At 43.4% G+C, this 27291-nt stretch overlaps 1 protein-coding gene across 7 annotated transcripts in view; it reads right to left on the bottom strand.

The window, feature by feature from the left end:
• PLPPR5 (phospholipid phosphatase related 5) overlaps positions 1-27291 on the bottom strand; it is a 139924-nt gene that overhangs the window by 76973 nt on the left and 35660 nt on the right. Inside the window, exons 1-2 of one of the 7 annotated variants that reach the window (XM_030493805.1) lie at positions 24716-24932; positions 19208-19309 (exon numbers count right to left, since the gene is read on the bottom strand). The exons of 5 other annotated variants lie outside the window; for them this stretch is intronic. The gene's annotated coding sequence lies outside the window, so the exon portion shown is untranslated. Of the gene's footprint in view, positions 1-19207; positions 19424-24715; positions 24933-27291 lie in introns of those variants that run through there. One more of the 7 variants, XM_030493803.1, reaches the window with a different exon arrangement.

Genomic DNA, 27291 nt, shown 5'->3' with positions numbered 1-27291 from the left:
ATGCCATGAAGACAAGGTAAGAGCAAAGACAGCCCACTGAAATAAAGAGAAGAAACCGGCAGACACAGTGAGGGGCAAAGAAGAGCAACGAGCTCCATAAGAGAGGAAGGGGCAACGAAAATAGGCAGAGACTGGATCATGAGGACAATGCATTGCATTATACAAAAGATCATGACAGAGATCAGAAAACGAGAAAAATAACGGATAAAGGAATAACAGATGAGGGATAACGGAAAAAGCGCATTTGCAACATGAAAACCAGACAGATGTGCATGACTGTGGGTTGTCATTAGAGTCAAAGAGCATGTCATCAGAGCTAATCTGCAGGAAAGAAAGATGTGTGGTGGGAGCAAAAATACCACTACAAAAAGTCATCATTGCAGACTGGTTTGGGCTGGAAAGGACCTTAAAGCTCATCCAGTTCCAACCCCCTGCCATGGGCAGGGACACCTTCCACTAGAGCAGGTTGCTCCAAGCCCCTGTGTCCAACCTGGCCTTGAACACTGCCAGGGATGGGGCAGCCACAGCTTCTCTGGGCACCCTGTGCCAGCGCCTCAGCACCCTCACAGGGAAGAGCTTCTGCCTTAGATCTAACCTGAGCTTCCCCTGGTTCAATTTGAACCCATCACCCCTTGTCCTATTGCTACAGTCCCTGATGCAGAGTCCCTCTCCAGCATCCTTGTAGCCCCCTTCAGACACTGGAAGCTGCTCTGAGGTCTCCATGCAGCTTCTCTTCTCCAGGCTGAACAGCCCCAATGTTCTCAGCCTGTCTCCATACGGGAGGTGCTCCAGCCCCCGATCATCCTCGTGGCCTCCTCTGGACTTGCTCCAGCAGCTCCATGTTGTTTTGATGTTGAGGACACCAAAAGAATCCACTAATCCTACTTCATGCTGAAAAATGTCACTGCAATATTCCATCAAAAACAGGATCAAAGAGCTGCCAGATGGGAAAGACTGGCTTATCTAGTCTGTGATAGAATTATTCCAGCCTCAAGAGAAGAAATACATATGAAACACAAGATTAAATAAACTGGGAGACAACGACTAATCTTAGAAGGAAGGCTTTAGGTTGCTTGGCCACTCAGTAGGGGACTTTTCAGAAGGGAGGACTTTTTAAGGAAGGGACAGTAAGGAAATACAAAGGATAATATTAAAGAAAGCATCAGGTGAGTCGGTGACACAGGCACAGAAAGTAGCCTTGGACCACATGGTTTAAGGCAAAGTGTCCCTGCCCATGGCAGGGGGGTTGGAACTAGATGATCTTAAAGTCCTTTCCAACCCTTACTATTCTATGATTCTATGATTCTATGATAAGTATGTGATCACCTTAACTGCCTGGCTGGATCTTTGTTGTGAGATCAGTTGCAGAAAATGTCCATGTAAGTGTTCTTAGCTCAAAGCACTTACTAGAAAATACAGGGTTACCCGCTCTTTAATGAAAGCTTAGCTCCAGTGTAGCTTTCAGCTTGAGAAGCATAGTCTGGCCTTTCTCTATCCTGCTGTTACAGTACTAAGAAATGCATCACTGAAAAGCAATGTATTGTTTCAGAAAGGTTTTTGGAATTTCGATATTCCTGTGGAAGCTAAAGCTCTGAAAGGGCTCCGAAAAGAGCTGAGATGCATTCACTGAGGATGTGATCAGCTTTTAAACACGATGATCCAGCTGGACTTTCAGATTATAAAGCACTAAATTCAGGATGTCTTTCCAGGGGAAGGATCACTAAGACATATTCTTTACTACTTCTACTTTTTCCTTAAGCACCTTTTAATGGTCACATTCAGAAACAGGAGACAGGCTAGATGGCCCCCTGGTCTAACTCAGTGTGCCTGTGCTTCAAGTTTGATATTGAAAATGCCTTTGTAATGTAACAAGAGGGAATAAGAACATTTACATCCCCGCTACCGACTGCCTGACTTCTTTATCCTATGGAGTATGAATTGGGACACAGTGATCACACAATGAGCCTTCACTCCCTACCCTTTTTGCAGACAAAGAGCCAGAGGGCTCAGTTTGATATGGTACTAACTTCAACTCCACACTCTTAGAGAGAGGAAGACTTGAGAGTCAGAAAGCTGTCTGGAAGTTACAGTCTTATCCATGGCTACTTCCAGGACTTTACTGCATGAAGTGACAGTGAAGTCTAAAGGAACATCATAGGCATCACTCATGGAAGTGATTGAAAACCAAAGTTCATGCCCTAACCTATTTAGACTGGATGGCTTCCTTTTTCTATAAAAGACATGCTGAGAAAAGCCTCTTTCTAATAATTCTCAGTTAACATTTTATGGCACCACCAGTGTGTTACCTTTTGTTTATGAGAAGATGGCTGCATAGTTTTAATTGCTGTACAATTTACCACATGAAACAATCTTTTCCTACTGGAAGTTTAGACAACATGGGAAGAGTAAGGCTCTCTTGCTATCAAAAATCATGGAACCATGGAATGGAATCAGCAGGGGTTGGAAAAGACCTTTAAGCTCATCCAGTCCAACCGTTCCCCAGCCCTGCCAAGGCCACCACTAACCCATGGCACTGAGGGCCTCGTCTACACGGTGTGTGAACGCTTGCAGGGACGGTGACTCCAGCACTGCCCTGGGCAGCCTGTTCCAATGCCTGAGCACCCTCTGGGGAAGGAATTGTTCCTCATCTCCACCTAAACCTCCCCTGGTGCAGCTTGAGGCCATTTCCTCTTGTCCCATCCCTTGTTCCTTGGGAGCAGAGACCGACCCCACCTCACTGCAACCTCCTGTCAGGCAGTTGCAGAGAGCGATAAGGTCCCCCCTGAGCCTTCTCTTCTCCAGACTAAACCCCCCCAGGTCCCTCAGCCGTTCCTCATCACACTTGTGCTCCAGGCCCTGCACCAGCTCCGGTGCCCTTCTCTGGCCCCACTCCAGCACCTCAATGTCTCTCTTGTAGTGAGGGGCATACCCTGGAAGAACACCCATTTGGGCAAAGAGGAATGCAACCTAAGATGACTTCTGCGCAATCACAGTTCCTTATTTAGCACACAATGTATTGAAAACTGAGCTTTGAAAAAGTTTTGGACTATGTATATTGCCATGATCCATCTTCAGCTTAGCTACAGCTATGATTCCTAGTTCTGCTGGGCTTCTGGCTAACTTCCCTCAAAGAAATGCACAAACGGGAAGCACAACACAGTAAAAAAGGGGGCAAACGCATCCTGCTGCCTCAGACAGTCACACATTTTCTTCTATGTTTTTCTTTATTATTAATATAGTGTCTGTTCCTGAGGCCCAGATGGTATTGCAATAAAACCAGCACACGACATAGATGTAAAGACAGATTAACATCTTGCTGCATATCTTTAAAAGGGAACCTATTGTGAATAGACTTTTGTCAAGGTAGGCAGCAATAGTAATAATAGAACAGGCGGTGACTACCTGACACTGAGATCTGGCACTGACATTTGAAGGATCACTTGAATTGTGCTATTCGAAAGATTCTGGAAGAGCATTTAATGCTTCTTGATAAGGATTTATTTTTGGTGTTCTCAGTTCCTTCCATGCTTGAAAGAAAAAAAGAAAGAAAGAAAAAAAAAAGGTAGAAAGAAGACTAATGAGCCCTCCTTTCTCTGCAGAAATGAATGGAACTTTTGGCCTTAATGTGCAGAAAAACAAATCTCAGCATCCTGCTATTTTCTGAACAGATTTGTGCCTTTACTTTGGGCCTATCACTTTATTCTTTTGGGCATAACTTCCAACACCCGATGATACCATTTCTTGAGATTGCATTTATAATTTCTAAAAATGGCCTTTAGAGCTGTTGACACTGGTGGCACCCAGACTCACTAGTCAGTGAAGTGCAAGCTTCAGGTGCCCTCAATACCTGCTTGTTATTTATCTATCTATCTAGTGAATTTTAAAGTGTGTTTGCAAGATAACAGAAGGACTCTTGCAAGACTTTCTGGCCCTTCTGGTATATCTGCTTCTGTTCACGGAGGGTGGATATACTCTCATCCTTTTACACTTCTACAGACAACTTTTAAGCAATGAAGCTCTCAGTCTTTACAGAGCTCTAACTTGGTGTTGTCTATATCTAACATGGACTAAAGCAAGTACATACGACTCTTCTGCTCTTCTCCGGTGCAAAGCTTCTAAGCTTCCTGCTATGACCTCAAAAGCAGAGAGTCAAATTCAGGGTCTCAGCTTTCATCCTCAAACTGTTGAACACACTTAAAAGTCTGTGTAAGTCTGGGGATAAGGACAGGGACACAACAGACTTTTCAACCATCTACAGATTTTCACTGAAGGAACTAGAACTCCTTTCCAGTCAAGTTGAAGGCTATGGAAGAGCTACCACAGGAATCCTCATCCATCACCTCCTGCTCCAAAAGAACTGCTAGCTCCAGGATAAATGTAGAGCAGCATGAGCATGTGTACTCTCTCTGCTTCCCTTGTATAATGCCTATCTTATCATATTTGCACCTGAAGGAAAGAATGAGGCAGAATGAACTGGTGTCATGGGTTCTGAAGAAAATAATTACATAGCCCACTAGGCTCCTGAGAGGCATTCAGACTCTCTGGCAGTGACAGCAGTATAGGAGAAAATAGAAAATAGATGAGAACCATGCAGGTAAAAAACATATTAACTTGCCTAGGATATTTTTGAGACTCGAAGCAATGTAAGTCATGCCACTGTCTCTCTCTGAACGCCTTTTCAAAGCATTCATAAAAAGATAACACAAAATCATTAAATTTTCTGTCATATGATTTAAAAATCAACAGACACCTATCCTGTAAATCACAGAATCCCAGACTGGTTTGGGTTGTAAAGGACCTTAAGCTCATCCAGTTCCAACCCCTGCCATGGGCAAGGATGCCTCACACTAGACCATGTTGCCCAAGACAAATGATGTCAGGTTTAAAATATCACCACTACAGAATCACCAAATAAATGGATAGCACATAAAGATTAACACACACACAAGTGGATCTTTGAGATCCAGCAAATCCAAGATGGATTTTTAGGAACACTGTAGGTATAGGTTTAAGAAAAATTCTAAAATGGAGAAGAGGATGTCAGAATTGATTAAGCCATTACTTTGTGCCTGCAGAAGCCTGGCGCAAAGCCTGCCTTCACTTCCAAGTGCGACATGAATTTACGAGCGCTCAGCCTCCTTTGTACTGTGAATTTGCCTATGTCTCATTCTTACTGGGCAATATGACTGGTAGGCTAGACAGAGAGCTGGGCTGCTTGATTTCAGCACTCAGTGTCAGGAGCACCTATACAAACATGAATCTGAGTACCACCATGACAAACTATAGTCCGTTAAGCTCATTCCTACCTGCTGCATAGGTGTACCTACTTGAAGTGCCGGGATGTCCACAGTCACTTAACATCTCATTTTAAACAACTCGTAGGGCTAAAAAAGACAGAGGAAAGGAAATCAGAATCTACTCATGCAGGAATAAGTAGTGGCATCACTGGTCCACCAGGTTGAGCATATCTCTGGATGACCTTACACTGCTGGTTTCTCATTACGCCGCTACCTCCCCACAAGCCTACCAAGAAGTCTATCCTTTTTTCTTTGTATAATTCCTTTCTTCAAACTATCCAAAGGTACATAACTTTGTACTTGATGATTTCCAAGAATAACAAGTTTTTCTAGGTATTTCTCATGTACACAGAAGAAACCTCAGAGTGGATATGTAGTAGAAAGATAACTGGAAACCGAAGGTTATAATTCCTGGAAAAAGACCAGGAATCGTGCTTGATTGATAAAAATCAAGCACAAAGCCAGAAAAAAACCAACACCAATGACACATATTAGGAAATATCTTTACTAGGAAAAAAAGACATATTGTCACTACTGGGAAATAAAATATGTTGTCAAGGTTGTTTCCTTCCCAACATATTATACCATGGAATTGAAGTAGTATCTTGGGAGAGGGGCTGCGCAGGAGGAAGTTGAAAGCAAATTCTGTAACATTTTACAGCCATTCTTTTCAAGTAGGCATTACTGCAAGGAACAACACTTGGTTTAGTACCACATGTACCTGTACATTCATAGAATCATAGAATACCAGAATGGTTTGGGTTGGAAAGGACCTTAAGATCATTCAGTTCCAACCCCCTGCCACGGGCAGGGACACCTTCCACTAGAGCAGGTTGCTCCAAGCCCCTGTGTCCAACCTGGCCTTGAACACTGCCAGGGATGGGGCAGCCACAGCTTCTCTGGGCACCCTGTGCCAGCGCCTCAGCACCCTCACAGGGAAGAGCTTCTGCCTTAGATCTAACCTGAGCTTCCCCTGGTTCAGTTTGAACCCATCACCCCTTGTCCTATCTCTATGGTCCCTGATGAAGAGTCCCTCCCCAGCATCCTTGTAGCCCCCTTCAGACACTGGAAGCTGCTCTGAGGTCTCCACGCAGCTTCTCTTCTCCAGGCTGAACAGCCCCAACGTTCTCAGCCTGTCTCCATACGGGAGGTGCTGCAGCCCCTGATCATCCTCGTGGCCTCCTCTGGACTTGCTCCAACAGCTCCATGTCCATCGTATGTTGGAGACACCAGAACTGCACCCAGTGCTGCAAGTGGGATCTCACCAGAGCAGAGCAGAGGGGAAGGATCACCTCCTTCAATCAGTATGTCTCAGTTTCACTACTGAAAATCTGTTCCCGGGAAGCTAAGGATAAGGAATGCCACTCAAGAAAGATCAAGATCTTTTCACTATAGCTACCTAACTGTAAATGTGAAAAAGAATCTAGTACCTGTGTCTTTTGTATTTATTTCCATCCATTACTGTTATCTATACCTGCCTCTTTTAATGTTTCCAGGTACTTTTTATCTCCTTCTGTTCTTAGACCATGACGAGGTACCTCTGTTTCTCAGAAGTCTCAGCTATGGGCATACAAACTACTATGTTCTTCTATCACACAGGCCAAAAGCCAAATGCTACTTTTTTGTCAAGAATACAGCCACCATTGTGATGTGGTGCCACAACTAATGCCACAGAGACCTCTCTCAACCGAAGCGTGTTTGAATGGGGTAGGAAGATGGGCAAATAGTTGGCAGACAGGCATTTGTGTGACAGGAATGGCACCGTGTGTACAGCTTAGCTTAGAAAAAAATTTAAGTGATAAGTGGTACATCTATTTAGTAGAAGCCACTTCTTCTATGACCTCTTAGTCTGGTTTCTCATGAGAATTTTAATGATAAATGTGAGGAAAATAGTTGTTTTAACATGCATACAAGACACAAATAAAACCTTCACCTTAGCTGCTGTCATCATCTAGGTAATGTTAGATCCTGTTCACTCAAGGACTATGGTAATGGTACATCTGGTGTTGCATGTAGAACTCATCAGTGCTATGAAAATGATTGTTTTCAATGCTGACCAGAAGGAGGATGCCCATCTGGCCTATTTTTGATCACTTTATTGACCATTATTTCAGTTAGAAAAAAAACACTTCAGTAACCAACTTAATATCTTCCTCTTTATCTTATTATACCCCATCCTGGGTGTCTAGCTTGGAGTGAGGGACTACATTAGGTAGAAGGGCATTATAGCAGTCCAGTGCTATAGCAATAAAATCAAGGCCCATAGCAGAAACACACTGGTCACTGGTGCATTTAATGGAATTGCTGTCTCTTTTCTGTTCTCAGAGGAAAAGCTTCTGTGCAACGGGGTATTTGGTGGCTGGAGAATGAAATCTGCTTGATCAGTTTGTTCTGGTATTGCCAAGCACCTATTTAATATTTTCAATTTTTATAAAAACCACGTTCTGCACCAAATCCTACCATTTGGGTGATGCAGACAACTGCTTCTGTGGAACACTGTGTGAAGGAAGCAAGTTTTGCGTGAACATTTGCAACATTTCTTTCTTAGTTGTCCATAGCAATTCAGGAATGTTAGAAGCACCATGCAGGAAAAGAGCGAAGATCCATCTAGCTTTATATCTTTTCTGAACAACCACTACTACTCCAGAAAACATTAAACTCTAGTAACACACTGATAGAAGGATGAACTTCTTCCCATTCTGAGTAGCTGATCATTTTGTGCCCCAAAGCTTCAGCATTCTTGGTGCTGCAGCACATGCACAGCACACCCCAGCAAATGTATGTAAAGTTCAATATGGAAGAGCATCATATCCCTCACAGATTGAACTGAACAGCTCTAGTGAAGAAAATATCTTCCGTCAACATCCACAAGTCATTTGTGAGATGGGAATTGTATATTAGAAGAAAAACCTATTTGAAAAAATGGGCAAATATAGAGCAGTTTATTTTTAAATCCCAGCTATTGCCTTCCAGTACTTTATTCCCCACTCATCAAGCCCTTGACATCAGCAAAACCGTCCCTGTTCACATCCTGCAAGCTTTGCACAGATTCATCCTGTTAGATGAATGCCCCTAGAAATCAGATTCCATTTTTCCAGGGGTGTTGTATCCAGTTCTGCTACAGCTGCGAGATGCTTGTTCTCCTTATTTACATACCAATCCACCACTCAGCGCATACAAATGTGAGCCACACAAATACACATGTACCAGATTTCAGGTAGTCTGGTTTGTGTTCTACACTCTAATGAATTCTGAAGACACAGCAAGGTTACATTTCAGCCTATGCTCAGTAGAGCAGTCTCTAACTATAATTAGTCTTCCTAAATACTAATCAGCATTTCATCTGTGTGAGTTCTTATAACATATTCAGTTCCCCAAGAGCATTTCACTACATATTTCAATCTCTTTGGTTCATTCCTGCCAGAGAATAGATAATTTTAGGTAACTAAAAAAGTATTACTGTCTTTCTTAGCAACCTTAGCTTTACTCTTTCTGCCTGTTAAATCAACATCAATAGAATCAGGTGCAAAGTAACAGGAGTTTTCTGCCTCCTTACAGCTGCTGCCAGGAGTAGGAGAAATAACAGGATAAAAATGAAAAGCTCCTATAGCTTCTGACTGCTTCTAGATTACATGGAGTCACTGAAGGAAAGAAAAGCCCAAATGTTTTAGGGTTTTTTTGAGCAACTTTGATGCATATTCACTTCTGAATTTCACACTGCACTGTGTTGATGCAGTGGAAAATCCCAGCAGGGATTGCCAGCTGAATCAGGATTATGCACACATGACTGGCAGCCCCTCGTAGCTAAGGAAGAAGCAAAGCAAATCGCTGCTGATTGATTTTTACAGACCAATTACACTCAGAAGACAACACATTTCTATCTCCCATAACAGAATTCCTGGTTTGCTGTTGGGATATCAGGAATAGAAGTGGATGTGGCCCTTGCTGTGTGATCCCCTTTCGTCACCCTGCCCAAGCTGCAGGCCCTGTGTTCCCCTGCACATGGATCCCGCAGACGAGAACCTGGGTAAAAACACTGATGACACATTCTGGCACCATGAAAAGAACTGAAGAGAAAAGGAGCAAAGCCTGAGATGACACCAAATGTGCAGGCAAGTGCAGGGAGGAGACCAATGTCCTTAGCATCATCAGCAGCGCTCAGCAGAGGGCTCCAGCCCTGCATGCAGACAGTTCACTGCAGGCACCCCACTCACAAGAGGGAAACTGCGGTTTGTCCGATCACAGGGAGTTTAAACCTCTGTCTTGTAATTACAGTTATTTGTTGGATTAAAAGGAGAAGAAATAGGCTTCATGTTTTCTGTTTATTCCATTATCTGGAGATCACTGTCATTCCTAGCAGAAGAGAAAAGTCAATGATGTTTCTACACTGAGGAGCTGCAGAGACTGAAACAAAATGTTTCACATCCTTTTAGTTTCTGTGAGACATCCACCACACATTAAAAAGCAGACAGCAGAGCAAGAAACACGCCTGGGATTGTGTGCCCGTGCACTCTGTATTAGTGACATACCATAACTTGTTCTGCTGGAGTGAAGAGTGAAATACTTGTTCTCTCTCATTAATGATATCCTTAAAAAACATGTCTGGATGCCATAGAATGGTTCGGGTTGGAAGGAACCCTCAGAGATCCTTTGCTCAGAACTACATCCAGCCTGGCCTGGAATGTCTCCAGGGATGGGGCATCCACCACCTCTCTGGACAACCTGTGCCTCACTGTAAAGAATTTCTTCCTCACATCCAGCCTGAATCTCCCTCTGTCAGTTTAAACTCATCACCCCTTGTCCTGCCGCAACAGACCCTGCTCAAAAGCCTCTCCCCATCTTTCTTAGAGGCTCCTTTTAAGAGCTGAAAGGCTGCAATAAGGTCTCCCCGGAGCCTTCTCCAGGCTGAACAACCCCAGCTCTCTCAGCCTTTCCTCACAGGAGAGGTGCTCCAGCCCCATGACCATTTTGTGGCCCTTCTCTGGACCCTCTCCAGCAGGTCCATATCCCTCCTGTACTGAGGACTCCAGAGCTGTAAGCAGTACTCTTGGTGTGGTCTCAGACCACATGTCAGTCTCTGCTCCCATTTTCTCCTTTACTGAGTGCTCTCTAGGCTATAGAGAAAATATCAAAGAAGTCAACTACCAACAGCACCAACAACTAGCCTTAGCACAGAAGAGCAGAACTACCTTCCCAGGTGTTGAAAATAGCACCACAAAGTTCAAACATCTGAAAGAGCAGTTTAATTGAGTCTGACACGAACTCCAGAAGCAATGTGACTGGCCTGATCTTGAGTGTGTGCTGGGATTACTCCCTCTGCTGTAGTACAGTTGCTCCTAAAGTGTGCCGCTGCAAGTAGATCAGCTCTTATTCGAAATTAAACACTCTTCACAAGAAGATTCAGAGTCTGTAACCCACTCTTTATGTAGTGCTTTCTAATACATGTTGTCTAGAAGGTAATACAAACAACTATCACTTCCTTTTTATTAGTCATATTTGAATGGTCAAAAAAAATAAAGCAAGGTTTCTTTTTACTTACTCAGTGGTACATCCTACATCGATTATTTTTGTGGTCTTGAATGGTAGACTAGAGGACAGTTGTGCATCCTTAACATATACCAACACGTTTTGTACTGTTCTGTACTAGTTACTATAGGACAGCAATATTCCTACTGCTTTTCAGGTCTTCTTTAAGATCTTTATGCCATTTCTCTAAAATCTGGTCCACTTGATAAATAAATGTTTTCAGTTTTCTCCAAATGTGGAGAATTTTGTACATGGGATCTCTTAAATTATCAGTAAGATTTTTGTTCTTCAGTATTTATTGTAAAAAACCAGCCCTCCCTCACTGAGCAAAAATTCTAGCAAGGCTGAAATCACAGAAACTCTCAGTTTATGACTGGTACCCTGAAGCTGAAGGTTTGCTTTGCTAGAGATGTTGGCCAAAAACCTGAGATTTTGCTTCTCATGATATTCAGTGCCACAAATATTCATTTGTTCACTAGGTAGAAACATCCAAATGGAAAGAGAACTGCCCTAGTGCTGTATGTAATATAAGAGACCACTCTACTGGTGGTGCTGGAAAGCATGAACATGTAGACAGAAGATGCCCTGCTCTCACAACCGTAACTGCTGGCAAATTTGGAAGCAGCCAGAAATATCAAGGTTTCTCAGGACAGCCATCTATGTATGTATCCATGCAATGTCTGGGATTGTTACCATCCTTTTTCTTTTCGACTACAGGTAGAAGACAATCCTACATTTATTTCCCTGATGAATTCGAAAGATCAGAAAGAAAAAAACATCCAGAAAGGGGAAAATGCAGCATTAGGATGGGAGTGAAGGTCATAGAATCACAGACCGGTTTGGGTTGGAAGGGACCTTACAGCTCATCCAGTTCCAAGCCCCTGCCACGGGCAGGGACACCTTCCATTAGACATCCCACTGCCAGGGATGGAGCATTTACCACTTCTCTGGGCAACCTGTGCCAGGGCCTCACTACCCTCACAGGGAAGAGCTTCCCTAAGGGAACGCTGCACATCTTCTGTATTTCTAACCTAGTATAAACAGGGAATCCTCACTCTTTTGCCTGGAAATTCCTCTCATTTCAAGAAATCTATTTAAAATCAGGAAGATTTGAAAAACACCATTCTTAAAATATGTGTCCCTATCCTTCTCCGACTTGTTTTTCTTAAGCAGAAAGGGAGATCAGGAGTAGGCCAGGAGAAGCGTATGCAGTGAGTTATGCATGCACAAATGAGACTTTGAGTGAATATAGTCATAACAGCTTTTACAAGCTAGTACGTTCAGGACTTAAGACTGTCATCTGCTAAAGTACCTTAGCACTGTAAAAAAAGAGCATGTAATCTCAGTAAAACTATCCTCTTTAATTACACCACCAGCAACTTGAAATAGAAAATGTGCATTTCAGAGCTAAGGAGAGCTGCTAAAAATACACAGTGCCATATCATGCAGGTTCTCCTCTTTGGTTTGCTTAGTTTCTGTGATAATGGGAGTTGAAGTTTTCTTCTCCCTTTTAAATAATAAAACACTCTCAGGGCTAACTTAGTAGTTTTCATCACCCTATTACTGAGAAAGAAATGTAACAGTTTATTAGATGTTTCAGAACAAATGCAGCTCTGCACTGAAACCTTGTATGAATGCAGAGATTTAGTAACTGGGAGTTTAGAGTGCGGTTAAAATAGCCCTTGCCAAGAAACAGGAAGCTTAACTTCTACAGGTTAAGCACCTCTTTTATCCCAGTGAAGTCTATGGGGAACAAAAGTCTCCATTTTAGAAAAAGGAAGAAGAATGTCTCTACACTGAGCCAGATTTACCAGTTACATGGTGGAGCAAAGATTACCATTAGCTCAGCCCTGCCTGGTGTGCTTTAGCAACTGGAGCACAGACAGACGTTGATACAAACACAAGCTGCTGTGACAAGGAACGCTCCACTTCATGAAATACGAGGTTGTGATTTCATGTTTCTACCACAAACATAAGTTGGCGTTACATTAACTGAAGCTCCATTCTAAAGTGTGCAACTCACTGTGGGTCTTAGTTTAACGCTCTATGTGTAACATGCATTCTTTTCTAATTAATCCTGGTACTCAAAGAGATGTCTTTTCCCTGGCATAGCCTGGGGGATAAAATACATACCATGGCCTGGATTTATGCAAATGTACTAACTTAACTGAAGAGCCTCAGCTAGGAGCTTCCAACTACACCAGAAGTCAGAAGTTCCTCAGGGGTATATCTGGTCCTCCTAAACCCCAAATCACATTCTGGAGATGCCCCTCTCTCACAAAAAATGCTCGCATTCTCCATTGACTAGATGGAAAACCCGGAGACTGAGTGCCTAAACTTGGGCAGAACTAATCTGTGCCCAGGTATTTGGCTTAGTTGTCTGTGGCCTCCATGCGACATGGCAGAATACAGCACTAAGGGAGAGTATTGTCATACAAAGAATAATAGAACAGACAGATCACAGTCCCTGCGAGACACCCAAGAACGCAGCTTATACACTATCCAGCTCACTGGGGAGGTAGCAAAATCACCCCTCTTTAATCCTGTGCAAGACATTTAATACACTTTTACCATGAGTTCTTTTTTCTTCATACAGCTATTTCCATTAAACACAGATCACTGCACTTCTGAGCTGCCAAGAGAATAAAAATGATCAGTTGACCACAGGACACTCCATAATAACAATTTTTCTTCCAGCATTAACAGACTTTGTATAAATGATAAAATGCACTTATTCTCCAAGCAATTTCATGTTATTTTCACCCCAACACATATCCCCGAGAACTACAATGATCTTTGTGTTGCAGGTGCCAAGATAGCCTTGCCTTTCCAAGGAGGGGGAAAACACTGAGAAAGGATGGTGAAGACAACTATATGTGTTTCCAAGTACATATTCCCTTCGGTGCTGCATCTTCAGGCCAACCCCAGTTTTCCCAGGTCTCAAGTTTGGGGCAAGCACACAGGACATTCAGAGAATTACTCTCGGTCTACTTCCAATTTGAAAATAAATGAGACAACTTAAAATATACAGTAAATAAATGCCTAAAATCCACATCGTAAGGGAACGTGTATTTGGTTCCTGCAAAGTGTTCTAAATGGGCTTTCTGCATTACAAATACACTAAGTCAGGCCCTTTGCCCAGTGGAGCTCTACAAATTTGCTGAATTGATAACCTTTTCTTTCTCTAATGTGTAAGCTTGGAGAGATATAAACCCAAAGCACTAATGTATGTTCCCAAATCCTACTGAAAACAAAAGGAGCTCCTCTGAAACACCAGGAAGTAATACTTGCTTCTGATGGGTTTTGCACACAAGGTGGTTATGCTCTGAGTAGTATCTGCCAGGCAGATGTTTTGAAAGCTTCATTAGATCCATTGACTTCAGTCATATGCTAGTTTCACTGGCTTGCAATAAAAATGAGGACAGAATCAGGCTATTTCTTGGTTCAGAATGCAGCTGCTCTCCCCTGATGGCATAACTAACTCATTTAATAATATTCAATGCGTTCCATAAGATATTCTAGACATTTCCAGTTGTCCATTGGTTTTTAGTTTCCCTCGTAGTCACACTCTATTGAGAGAAAATGGGAGGAAAAAACACATATTATGTATGTGTAGTGTATAATGTCTGATCTATGATGGCATTTCCCTTCAGTCCTGCAGAGGGAGAATCATCTTCTCCTGACTATGTCACTCTTGACTTTTGCTTTCTCTTTCTGCTCACAAAGATAGGTTTTATAGGAATGATCCAACATTCTATGGTACTGAAATGATGGAAGCCATAGCTACAGAGCAGGAAATAGCAATATTGTAATAGCAAGGTTTGACGATTTGAAAGATAAATCAATTTCAGAAAGACCATTTAAAAGGCAGCTTAAAAAGTCTCAGACAAGTCTGGACAAAACTACCCTGTGTGTATAACAGAGCAATGTGAGCTTTATGGAGGCATCATTTAGTATTTTTCCTCCTTTAAAGAAAGGAACACAGGTTCATTTCAGGAAGCTATTTCCTTAGAGAGACAAAGGAATACAGGTCCTCATGAAATACTTGAAATTACAGTTTCTTTCAAGTTATTAACTTCAGTTGGGCCAAAATTTTTCCCTCTTAAATGCAATATTAATCTGAAAAAGGATTATGTTAAAATAGTCAGGTTTTTACACAGTGGATATCATCTCTATTGAAATATTAAAGGTTGGACTTGATGATCTTAAAGGTCTTTTCCAACCTAGTTGATTCTGTGATTCTAGGACTGGGTAACTTCTGTTGACCATAGCCACAAAACTATTGCCTTTACTTCTTTTTAACTCTTAAGAAAACATGAAGGAGCCAAACGTCCTTTTGTTTGGTTGGCTGGTTTGGATCAGCACAATCATTAGCTAAACAACATTTTCAAAGAGATTGGGGCTGTTTTGCTAAACACCATTAGTGTCCCCCAGGTCCTAAATACCACATAATGGCCTGAAAATTCTGCGGGTAGGGTTACCTCTGTGAAACCTCCACCACCTCATTAAATACGACTTAATGCAACTGGTCACAGGAGCAAGGCCAGAACATGCATAAGTTTCATTTTTGCCTTCCTGAAGCCATTCAGCCATGGAAATTTGCCCAAGGAAGTGGTGAATGCTCCATCCCTGGCAGTGTTCAAGGCCAGGTTGGACAGAGCCTTGGGCAACATGGTCAAGTGTGAGGCATCCCTGCCCATGGCAGGGGGTTGGAACTGGATGACCTTAAGGTCCATTCCAACCATTCTATGATTCCATGAAATTGTAACCCAGCCGACAAGCCAAGATAAGCCAGACTCAGCAGAGGGCATGGCTGAGCACTTCCACGTACACCCTGCAGGTCACTTGTACAGAGCAAGTTGCTTGGGCCTAATGCTAATCACTAACTCTCTCACAGACAAGCAGAAGGCAAGGGGCACAGCACAGGGGCCAGCTCAATGTCATTTGAAGGCATTGATGTTACCAGGCATAAGTAAGTAATTAAATCTAATCTGCCTCATTTTAATTGCAGGTGGGGATTCTTTGGAGGAAAGGACTCGGCATGATTCTCCCATCTGAGGTGAAACACTCCAGGCTGGAAGTGAGGACAAAATACTGCTGCTAGTTTTCAACAGTGTTTACAGGGAAACTCTTGAAGGGATTGCTGTTGTCCTGCTACGCTGATTACTGTAAAATCTAGTTCAGAGCAAAGTGGCACTTAAGGAACATTCCACTCCCAGAAGATTGAATAGGTTACTTGAAGGAGGTGGGAGAGGGCAAGAGTGAGGAACAGCTATCAATACTTCCAGTTTTTGCATTGAGTGCAAAATTAATGATGACACATCAAATGAGGCATAATGTGCACCTCTCTGCTCTGTATCTTATTGCAATTGTTGTTGATGAGATTAGATTATCTAGCAGCAAATAACTCAGATAAATGCTCTCTCTTTCCCTTTCTCGTGAAGTAGCCTGTTCACTATAGATCTTGAAGTAACAGGGCAGACCTGAACATCTACGCGACTTGCACCTACAGAGCTATGGGTGCTCCTCCCTCCTGTTCCTGAAGTCCAGGCAACTCCTGAAGTAAAAACCCACTGAGGAATATTACACTTAAGGTGGCAAACTTCTCTTCAAACACCCAATCTTCTGTTTTGCTCTCCTGCACACACCAGAGGTATGTTTTTAGACATACTTTTAAGAAATGATAGAATCACAGAACGGTTCAGGTTAGAAGGGACCTTAAGCTCACCCAGTTCCAACCCCCTGCCACGGGCAGGGACACCTTCCACTAGAGCAGGTTGCTCCAAGCCCCTGTGTCCAACCTGGCCTTGAACACTGCCAGGGATGGGGCAGCCACAGCTTCTCTGGGCACCCTGTGCCAGCGCCTCAGCACCCTCACAGGGAAGAGCTTCTGCCTTAGATCTAACCTGAACTTCCCCTGGTTCAGTTTGAACCCATCACTCCTTGTCCTGTCGCTCCAGTCCCTGATGAAGAGACCCTCTCCAGCATCCTTGTAGCCTCCTTCAGACTCTGGAAGCTGCTCTGAGGTCTCCACGCAGCTTCTCTTCTCCAGGCTGAACAGCCCCAATGTTCTCAGCCTGTCTCCATACGGGAGGTGCTGCAGCCCCTGAGCATCCTCATGGCCTCCTCTGCACTTGCTCCAACAGCTCCATGTCCTTCTTATGCTGAGGACACCAGCACTGCACACAGTGCTGCAAGTGGGGTCTCACGAGAGCAGAGCAGAGGGGCAGGATCACCTCCTTTGACCTGCTGCTCACACTGCTGGGGATGCAGCCCAGGACACGGGTGATTATAATATTTAGTTATAAAACTGCACAAGAATCAGCTTCCATCTCTCTCCTATTCAATAATTGTCCAAACCACAAAAGCTGATCTTTCTCAGAGCGGATTTCCATGACATTTGATCACTCCACTGCTCACACTACTGTTTCACCACACTTCCATCATGGGAACAAATTGGAAGACGATCTATTGCATTTGAAAAACATCTCAGCAATGCTTTGCCAACATGCAGATTTTTTCTTTGCCATTTTACATGTTAAAACACTCTGTGGAGACCCAGAAAAGACTGAGGAAAAAAGTACTTAAGAATTCAAGTATAGTAACAGATGATAAATTATTACATTTATATAAGAATCTTCTGTGTTATATTTAAAAGGAAAACCTGTGCTGGAATTCAAAGCACAGTACTAATAATAACCCAGATTTCTGGCTTTCTGTGACATTTCAACATGAATCCCTTCGTGTCATTAAAAAAGTATCACTGTATTAAAAAAACCAAAGATACCAGCCATGGAAAACACCCATTTAAAGGCATCACCTCAGGTTCACTGTCTCCCAGAGGAACTTTATATATTATAAGGATATTTTCTCTGCAGACACAGCAGTAGCTAACAACTCCTGTATAACCATTTTGTGACAGTGTGATTGGAAGAGGTTAGATGGAGCGGGGGGTGAACCTCCTATTATCATACCTGACTCCAAAACTTTTAGGGACAGTAGAGGATTCCCATAGCTCCTCTGGGAAGAGGACTCAGTCTATAATCAAAAGGCACAGAGGCAGAGATTGTAAGTATTCATTGTAGGTCTCCAACATAGAATCATAGAATCAACCAGGTTGGAAAAGACCTTTAAGTCCAGCCATTCCCCAGCACTGCCAAGGCCACCACTATCCCATGGCACATCTTTAGAAGTTCCTGCAAAATTCTGACTCCCATCAACGTTGTCTGAAATTGTACCCAATTGTTACAGCAACAGAGACTTTCTTGCAATGATCTCACAGCATTGGATTTAACTATGGTTTACATAACCTCCATATCACCTCCTAAGGCTGAAGGGGACATTGTCCCATTGAACAAAGTGTAAAAGTTCAGCACAGATAGCTCATGAGAGATCCAAATAAAATGTGGAACAAAGTTAATGCAAGAAACAACACAAGTTTTATGCACTGTCGCAATGGACCCTCCTGCTTTTTGGAGGGGGATTTTATAAGCCCATTTTTGTGGGTTTCAGTTTTAGTCCCTCTTCAATCATCCTTGGAAAGAGTAACACAAGTGGGGAAACTGAGTCACTGGGGAAACAAGCTCACTTCATGCAAAGAATTGTCAGATGTACACATTAAGCGATCTAAAACACAGACAAACTCTCTCTAACTCTCTGTGTCGAGATACTGCTTCCTAAAACAGATGTTGAAAATATTCTAGGCAAGAAATATGGTGACTTAGTTGAGAATGTCCATGAAAACAAAGTATTGTTTGGAGCAGGGAGAGGCAAAGGTTGATCCTTTGTACCCGTCAATGTCTCTCACCACATCTTTGATACACCAGATATCCATTACACATATTCTAACCAAAAGGATAAGTTAACAGACTGTCCTTAGGGGTCAGTTCACAATACTGATAGCAATGCACAGAAGCTCATTTTAAATGCATTTTCCTAAACATTTGAAAACAATCAAATCAAATTATATGAATTGGATATAGAAGAAAACACATCTGCATACCTGCAGAGGACTCTGGCTAGGCAAGTGTTTAGGGATGCAGGACGCTGGTGATCTGTAATTCCATCTCCATGTAAAAACATGCTCTTTCTGCCAAACTTTGCAACAAGAGATACTGCTTTCCACTGTGTTCCTCATCTTCAGCTAAAACAGGGTCTGACTGCCCTCACATAACATCCTACTGACTCCAGCACCTTGCAACTGCCATCCGGGATCAACAGATACCTCCCCACAGACTGCAGTGGAGTTACTAGGATGAGAGAAAGAGGCTTCCTGGCTATGACTGCAGGCACACTTCTGAAAAGCTCAGTGCTAAAACATTAAAGCAGGAAAAGTAGAAGGACAGGATGGGATGGAACAGGACAGATGGGACCACCAGACATACCTCGGGCAGCTCCTCAGGGTCACTTCTGCCTGTGCAAATGGGATGGTGTCACAGTGGCAGCAACGACCTTGGTACAGGTAATGCTAAGAGGCGTCTGGTGAGCTGAGGGCACAAACACAAGTAAAGAGAAGGGTGTTGTATTGCTCTTCAGGCTTAGTCTCCTGGTTTCTGCTTACTGACACAATGAACTCTTGACCTAAGCAAGGCTGGTTGGCCGGCAGTACCCAGGAGACAGCAGGACAGGGAAAAGCAAAGTGGAGCCCTGTGGAGAAAGGAGCAGAGAGTTTGGAAATAGTCATGGGGAAAGTAAATGAAAGAGGGTGAGAAAATTAAAGTGGAAAACTGAAAGAGCTGGATGAGAGAAAAGGAGAAGGAAGGGAGGATGGGGGAGGAGGCAAGAAAAGTAAGAAGCTATGTAGGAGGGAGCGAACAAGACATGAAGACAGAAGAAAGAAAAAGTGTGTAGAAAGTGGATTTAGGGAACTGGGATGATGAAACAGTAAGGAAAATGGGGAAATCATATGGAAGAGACAAGAGATGCACAAGCATCTGGAGAGCATAAAGTAAAAGAAGAACATACAAAAATGTGTAGCGTGTATTATGGGCAGTGATACCTGCTTCTGGAGCATCACTTCCTTCCTCGAATCTCCAAACCTTACATCTATATCCCAAGACAAATCAATAATCAATCCCTGGTTCAGCTACCAATCCATTAACAGATTAATGGATACACTTTAACCCTTAGGAAGGTGTTAATAATTTCTATCCTCTTAACAGTGGTTGTAATCTTGACATCACAGTGATTAAAAATGTAGCATTTTAACCTATTCAATTAAAATGATAGGTGCAGTCACTGGGTTGCATCTTCTTTTGAACCATAAATAAACCAGCCGATCATATCTCAGCCATAAACACTTTCCATCTGGTATTCAAGAGAGGGATAGAGTTCATCTGCATACTCATCAAGTGGCATGTACGTAAATAAGAAAGGTTTGCTAATTACTTGCCCTACTTCTACTCCAGTGACATTCAGAACCATTAGGATCTTCTAACAGCAGGTCAGACTATCTGAACTTAATTCCAGTGTGAATGAAGGGAAACACTCCCACACTCTTACTGAATTATGATAAATTAAGTGCAGAATTTTCCATCAAAACAGTGAACTTGACTATTGTCCAAATGGTGTATTAGGTGCAGGAAAAAAATAGTAGAAACAAATTATTGCCATTAAAGAGATTGACGACCTCATTCAAAGAACAGGAAAATTTAGTAAGCAGTAACAAAAATATCACCTCCTTCATATATTTTCCCTCTTTTTAGACATATAATTTGCAATTGGTCACATTTCCCTATTTATCATTAGAATTTGTATCTGGAAAGCATTCTGCCAAGGCAGGAAGGCAAATAATAGTAATGAAACACACATGAAAACCGCATTCTACCAAATAAGTGCTTATATTAATGTGCTGTTTTCAAAGCCTTTTAAATCCCAAACAAATAAATCCCTCAATCAGCATAAATGGACTCCTGGGAAAGATGAAAAGTGCACTATTGTATGTTTGAATTCATTTGGAATTAAGAAAATTCCTGTAAGGCTTTTGCTTCTTCCAAAATCCAACAGTGTGCTTTTTAATTCGAGTTAGACTAAAGCTATCAATAACTCTGCTCCGGTGCAATTCAGGAGTACAGCTGAAAACCAGGTAAGGTGACATCCATTTGCCCACAGTGGGAAAAAGAGATTTTAAACAGTTCCTGGTATCTCATTAAACTGCATATTCATTTGAGATCCGAGTATGGAAAATGCTGTGGGCTTTTTAAAGTAGTATTTCAAAGGAAGATTGCCTTGCTTTTCATGGATTTACAAGTGTTTGGATGAAGTCGCTTTTTTAGCTCTTGATTGTGTACATCTATGTTCAGTTTCATTTCCATTCTAGATACAGAGTTTGGTAGGAGTGGAGCTAAGGCTTCCCGCTTTCTTGTCTGTTCCCATTTGGATACAATTATCCATATAATAGGACAATTTGGAAATCAAAACGTAGGATACCAAGGCTGACTGGAGAGCCTCTGCTGAGCCACCTGCAGATGTTCAAGTCAGAAGATCTTTTTCTGAGGTTTTGAGGTTGTAGAAACATTTTGAGCTATTCTACCAGATGCTAAGCTACCCAGAGAATGAGGGATGTTGAAGCAGCATGACTGATGGGCATACCTCTAGTATGAAGGCACTATTGCTGGGCATCATGTTTTAAAATCAAGTGCTAAATCCTCAGCTATTTTCACTAATGATAGTGCAAACTGTACGGTTCTATCTTTATTTATACCAAGGAATAATCACCCAGGTTCTAAAAACATATTGATGTGCAGATGTACACATAGGGCAGGTTCTTATGCCTTGGTTTTAGTAAGTAACAGTGAAAACGAGTATAGAATGGTGGGGGACAGAAGTTTTCTTCAGTCCTGAGGTCACCTCATTTGTGCCCTTAGCACTGGGATCACAGATTTCCAAAAGAATTGATGTCCTTGTAGGAAGGTTAACGTTGGGCTTCAATATTGCAAATCCAACAAATTTTGGTCTATTGTGAATTTGAAACATCTCAGAACACTCTGAAAAAATACATATTTCTGTATTCTAGGCATTTTACCTGCCACCTCCTGTGAGTAAGTGACCACCTTGTGTTTTCACTATTCACTTGCTAAATTCCCTTCTCAAAGCTATGCTTTGAGAGGTTTGTCATGTTCACAGGATTTGAAGCATACATTTTTCATTAAGATGTATGGAACAACATTGTCCTCATGCATGTTACTTTAAGGACAAAAAAAATGAGAAGAGGGTTCACTTGGAAAAAACATGACATCAGTCTTGGAAATGGCAAAACTACGTTCAGAAGCAAATACGTGCATTGGTTAGATAGGCATGGATTAATATCAACAGGCTATTGCAGCAGTAGTGCTCAAAATGTCAGATATGTACATCAGCCCCTTTCTGACATGGTATTTCACACAGACTGCAGGGCAAACAGGATTCCTGCTGGGAATTCTGCATTCCCATTGAGACAAATGGGTACTACTGGTAATTGCATGATGCAGTTTGTCACTCGACCTCTGCCTCGGCTCATGCACCAAGAGGCTGATGTTTAATTAGCTGGTGATGAGTAACTGGCCTAGATTTAAGCAAAATCTCTGTTGTTCAGATTCAAGCAAAACCTCTGTGACATTTCACCACATAAAAATCCAGATTTGTGCCTTACTGATACCTACACAAAGAGCCATTGGTTCTTTAAACCATTGATAAGCACTGGCACTGCAGAAACAGTCTGGAATTTCCACATTCTGCTGGTTTCATGCCTCTAACTAAGATCTTCAACCCAGATGTATCCAGGTAACCAAGAATACGCCATTATCAGCCTCAAAATAAAAGCATAATGGGCATAATACATAAACTCCTTTTCCCACATTCCACATTAGCCAGCCACAAGGCAGCTTCATTAAAAAGCCACATAGCCATACAGCCCGATGCTGACTTAGGGGGAAGCAGTTCATACAAACCACAGTCCAGCATTATGCAGCCCCATAGCTTGCAACCCAAAACTCGCCTAAGGCCAGAAAGCACAGGCACTTATGTCTGAAACACACTATGTAGATATGTTCATAATAGTATTTAAAGCCATGGATTCAGAAGAATGATCCTAGCATGACTCATGCAAAATTCATTTTCTAGACCAAACACTGCAGTGTAAAAGGCAGCAGAAAAGCCAGGAATCAGTCATCTGCTACTTTAAAGCTGTGACCTATATCTAGTAGCCAAAGACATTAGAAGACAGAGCTTTACAGAAACAGAAGATTATTAGGGATAGTGAGGAAACAATTGCTCAATGCAATTACAACTTCCCAGCAGAACTGAACTCTCCCATCTGCACTGTGCATCTCTGTTGTATGTTTGGAGCTTGTTCCACTAGGAATTTCCCAGTGCTGTCACATACCATCTATCCAAGCGTGCTTTGTGCGGCTCACATGGGAGCTACAGATGGGACAAAGAGGAAAATTTGCACTGGAAACATGGAAAAGTAAGGAAAAAATCCAAATTCCCCCAGCCAGCCATTTTCCCAAGGGACTGGGGGAAAAAAAAGAATATATATATATATACACACACAGAGCCACATTTCTGCATTCTGATATGGCAAGCAAAGCAGAACAAAAATCATCTGTCAGTTCCACACAGCAGAACCCATTGCCCATATGCTACTCTTTCTCCAGAAGAGTATTACTGTTTTAATATGCTGAGTTCACATCATTTATTCCATGCTCAGTGGGCAAAATGAACCCAAACCATCCATCTATATAATAAGAAACAGTTAACCCTCATCCATGTACATTCCCAGAAATGGCCTTTGTGCAGGGAAATGGTGGTGACCAGGGGAAAGGGAGTTTTCTTAAGCTACTAAACAGCAGTAATAGCCACTGCAGCTGCTGTAGCCTCGGGCCAAACTTCGCTTGCTACAACCCCCAGTGCCACTCTCTGACCAGCCACAGACTCACCAGCTCTCAGCCAATTCCAGTTCTTCCTCAAATGATTTCATCCTGCTTTTGCAAGGGGGTTATTCAGTGACACAGCCCTGCTTCTGCAGCGTGCTTTCTGTTTCTATGGCACAGCGAAACCACAGTCATTGCCCGTGCCCAACACTTGCCAAAGCCTGGGAATACAGGCAGACTTTGCTGCAGAGGGAAGAGAGCACCTGGGTAAAGAGCTAAGGACCTGCAGTCATTAGCAGTGCAGCTCTGCCAACACCCTAGGCTGTGCTGAGAAATGATTGCAAACCATGTTTCTAATAACTGTGGAAGCTGCTGTCTGCCTGACTAGTGCAAAGGAAAGGGTTTTCTTCACCTAGAGAAGCTCCTCTGATAGTACTTCTTTAAGAGGGGGCAAAGTTTTAAGAGCTCAGCTTGGAATCACCAGGGGCACCCACCGATGGCCATGGTTCGGTTCTGTTGAAGGAAAAACCAATCTCTCGTCTTAAAATCCCATTCCTGACGAGTCACAAGAGGCCTATACTCCAGATCTATGGATTTTAGCTCTTAGTTCCCCAAGTTCTTTACATTTTTCAGAAACTCAATGGGTTTTGCTGAAGCAAAGCATAAACAAAGGGGTTTATGCTTTGTGCTAACATGTTTCCATGACATTTTCCTGTTACAGAGATTGCTTGAAGGTGGGTAAAAAAAAAAAAAGAGCTGTCAGAGTGAATGCAGATCCTATAACATGACTGTCCTGCACACAGATAATCATAGAATGGTTTGGGCTGGAGAGGACCTTAAGCTCATCCAGTTCCAACTCCCTGCCATGGGCAGGGACGCCTCACACTAGACCATGTTGCCTGGTCCTAAACACATACATCATGCATCATGCACCACACTTTCTCCTAAGACTATCTTGATTGAAAAGGATGGGAGGCGTTTCCTGAATTTTTTATCACCAACACATTTCCCTGTAGGGGATGGTATAGATGAGATACTCACTGTGGTGGGCTGACCAAGCTGGATGCCAGATGCCCACCAATGCTGTTCTATCACCCTCCTCCTCAGCTGGACAGTGGAGAAAAGATATAAGGAAAGGCTTGTGGGTTGAGATAGGGACAGGGAAATCACTCAGCAATTAGTCACAGGCAAACAGATTCAACTCAGGGAAATTAAGTTATTACCAGTCAAATTAGAGCAGGAGAATGAGAAATAAAACTGAATCTTAAAATACATTCCCCCCCCCCACTTCTTCCCAGGCTTAACTTCACTCCCAGATTCTCCACCTCCTCCCACCTGAGCGACACAGGGGGATGGGGAATGGGGGTTGCCATCAGCTCATCACATGTTGTCTCTGCAGCTCCTTCCTCCTCGGGGGAGGACTCCTCACACTCCTCCCCTGCTCCAGCATGGTCCCTCCCATGGCAGAGGGCCTTCCATAGACTTCTCCATGAGTCCTTCTCATGTGCTGCAGTTCTTCATGAACTGCTCCAGTGTAGGGCCCTTCTGTGGGGGGGCAGGCCTCCAGGAACAGGCTGCTCCAGCATGGGTCCCACATGGGGTCACAGCTCCTGCCAGCAAACCTGCTCCAGCACAGGCTTCCCATGGGACAACAGCTTTCTTCAAGCATCCACCTGCTCCAGGTAGTATATAGGGTCCTCCATGGGCTGCAGGTGGGTATCTGCTCCCTTGTTAACCTCCATGGGCTGCAGGGCTCAGCCTGCCTCACCATGGGCTGCACCAAGGGCTGCAGGGCAATCTCTGCTCCAGCTCCTGTAGCACCTCCTGCCTCCTCCTGCACCGGCCTTGCTGCCTGCAGGGCTGTTTCTCACATATTCTCACTCCTCTCTCCAGCTGAAGTTGCTGTTTGCTTTTCCTGCTTTCTTAAATACATTATCCCAGAGGCACTACCACCATTGCTGATGGAGTGGGCTTTGGTCAGTGACAGGCCCATCTCGGAGCTGGTTGGCATTGGCTCTATGGGAAAGAGAAGCTTCTGGCAGCTTCTAACAGGAGCCACCCCTGTGTGTGTCCCCCATACCCCACCCCCCTCCCCAAACCTTGCCACGCAAACCCAATACATTCATTTACACAAAAGCTATTTCACTCTGTCATACCAATGTTAAGGGCATTTCATAAAGATATAAATGTATGTTAAACCCACTTGAAGACTGCTTGTACTCCTAGAGAAACCCAAGGTACTTTTATGCAAATCTGAATCAATCCCATAGTTTCTAATACCTGTCACAAAAGCTGAATGCAACAGCATTGAGGGAACTTGTGTGTTTCCAGGTGTTAATATATAGACTAATCAGTCCGAAAGCTTTATCATTACACTCGGCAAAGGATTTTTTCTGTTTCCATCAATATTCATGTGTTCTAAAGAGGACACACAGGAACCTAAATGTCAGTCTTGAGAAGTGGAGAAGAAATACTCTTACTCCATTATGTTAGCTCAGCATAAAAGGTCCAAATGAGTGCAGCCCTCTCTGGATACCACAAGATGAAGAATGATACAGACCCTCTGCATAGAGACTGTCAGGTGCTGCCCTCTGAGGCTTGGGCAGGTAAGGCAGAAGCTAGGACCACATTGTGAGAAGCACAGCAAGAGAGAAATGATGGAGTAGCACCTCAGCTGTACCTTGGTTCCTTAATTTGAGAAAGTGGTTGCTAGAGCTGAGTCCCAACACAGAACAAGTTGAAAACCCAGAGAGAAGGGTGGGAAATTCACCCTAGCCATATCCAGACTTGGCCATCACTATCACCTTTAGACTAGTGCAAAGCAGACCTGCTACATCATTGAGACGAGAAGGACATGGAGCTGTTGGAGCAAGTCCAGAGGAGGCCACGAGGATGATCAGGGGCTGCAGCACCTCCTGTATGGAGACAGGCTGAAGAAGAGAAGCTGCGTGGAGACCTCAGAGCAGCTTCCAGTGTCTGAAGGGGGCTACAAGGATGCCAGAGAGGGACTCTGCATCAGGGACTGGAGCGACAGGACAAGGGGTGATGGGTTCAAACTGAACCAGGGGAAGTTCAGGTTAGATCTAAGGCAGAAGCTCTTCCCTGTGAGGGTGCTGAGGCGCTGGCACAGGGTGCCCAGAGAAGCTGTGGCTGCCCCATCCCTGGCAGTGTTCAAGGCCAGGTTGGACACAGGGGCTTGGAGCAACCTGCTCTAGTGGAAGGTGTCCCTGCCCGTGGCAGGGGGTTGGAGCTGAATGATCTTAAGGCCCTTTCCAACCCAAACCAGTCTGTGATTCTATGATTTCATGATCCCTGCAGGCACAGGGGTGTACAGCATGCTCTGTGGGGAGTTTGGGGCTTTGACCCTGCTTCTGTGAAACACAGCAGTAGAATGGTCCCAATGTTCTCAGTCTGTCTTCATATGGGAGGTGAAGCCCCTGACCATCCTCGTGGCCTCCTCTGGACTTGCTCCAACAGCTCCGTGTCCTTCTTATGCTGAGGACACCAGCACTGCACACAGTGCTGCAAGTGGGGTCTCACCAGAGCAGAGCAGAGCGGCAGGATCACCTCTCCCGACCTGCTGCTCACGCTCTGGGGATGCAGCCCAGCACATGGGT

The sequence above is a fragment of the Strigops habroptila genome, chromosome 8, assembly GCF_004027225.2.
Source record: "Strigops habroptila isolate Jane chromosome 8, bStrHab1.2.pri, whole genome shotgun sequence".
Lineage (NCBI taxonomy): Eukaryota > Metazoa > Chordata > Aves > Psittaciformes > Psittacidae > Strigops > Strigops habroptila.
This window is presented reverse-complemented; position numbering and strand designations above follow the sequence as displayed.